The sequence below is a fragment of the Ovis aries genome, chromosome 14 (assembly GCF_016772045.2).
Source record: "Ovis aries strain OAR_USU_Benz2616 breed Rambouillet chromosome 14, ARS-UI_Ramb_v3.0, whole genome shotgun sequence".
In the NCBI taxonomy this organism is placed as follows: Eukaryota; Metazoa; Chordata; class Mammalia; order Artiodactyla; family Bovidae; genus Ovis; species Ovis aries.
Window position 1 is genome coordinate 52,870,237 of NC_056067.1, and position 1,229 is coordinate 52,871,465.

General features: G+C 45.8%; 1 non-coding gene across 1 annotated transcript; it reads right to left on the minus strand.

The window, feature by feature from the left end:
- Positions 1–446: 446 nt before the first annotated feature.
- On the minus strand, positions 447–533 carry TRNASTOP-UCA (transfer RNA opal suppressor (anticodon UCA)). Its single transcript has one exon. It is a non-coding gene; the product is annotated as a tRNA-Sec (tRNA).
- Between the last annotated feature and the right edge of the window lie 696 nt (positions 534–1,229).

The following is a 1,229-nucleotide window of genomic DNA, read 5'->3' on the forward strand; positions in this document are numbered from 1 at the left end:
TCAGGGTTTTGTAGTCATCAGTGTGTCCCCAAGACCTCTCAGTGCAGGGCTGGGCATGGAGCAGTCACCCAGCAGATACTTGTTGAATATGTGAATGAATAAATGATCAAAGGAATAAATATTCGACTATTTTATAACGTGATTAAATACATGAGTGGGTAAATGACTGAATAAGTGAGTAAGCAAGTGAAGGGGAGGAATCTAGGATCACTTTCTAACTGTAAATTTCATAGAACTGAGAGTATACACGAGTTTTTCTTCATCTTTTGGAGTTCTTTGGTTTTCCCCGGGGCGGGCAGGGGTGGGGTGTGTGAATGTATTCACAGGGAAACACTTGAGCTGCAAAAATAAAGACTGCAGCGACATCTCCAGACGCTGGTCCAAGGTCCTCTGGGCCAACTCGAATTCTAACGTCCAGTTTGGAAGAAGAAAAAGAGAGACCGCTTCGCCCGAAAGGTGGAATTGAACCACTCTGTCGCTAGACAGCTACAGGTTTGAAGCCTGCACCCCAGACCACTGAGGATCATCCGGGCAGGATAAAAGGTCCCCCACACAGCTATATAAAACTCAGAAATTTCTAATTTTTTACACTTATGGTGATGTAGTTTGGTGGAGTGTGAACCTGTTGATTTCAACATCTATAAATTCTCCCAAGTTTATTACAACAGACATCCTCCGAAAATGCTGCATTTGTCTCCTATGGATTGAATCACGTCTCTTTGGAAACTGTCTCATTTGCATAGCGCCGCGCATTCTGGGAAACAGTGGTACTGGACGTGGCCCCATCGTGTCTAGCTGTTAAAGAGACTGAAGCCCCTTTTATCCAAGAGAGAAGTCCGTTTATTTTTTTTAAACAAAAAAGATTCATAATTCGGGATTCAGAAGTTTCTTTCCTGAAAAATCTGAATTCGAGTGTGTCCGTTCCCGTTAAGAGTTTGATTTAGCCCAGCCGCGGAGACTCAGCGCTGGCGGCTGTAGGGCTGGTGCGACACCTGCTGTTGTTTTGTGGAACTTCAGCGATCTAAACCTTTCAAAAGTTCAGTCGCTCAGTCCTCTCCGACTCTTTGCGACCCCATGGACTGCAGCACGGCAGGCTTCCCCGTCCATCACCAATTCTGGAGCTTGCTCAAACTCATGTGCATCGAGTCGGTGATGCCATCCAACCAACTCATTCTCTGTCGCCCCCTTCTCCTCCCGCTTTCAATATTTCCCAGCATCAGGGTCTTTTC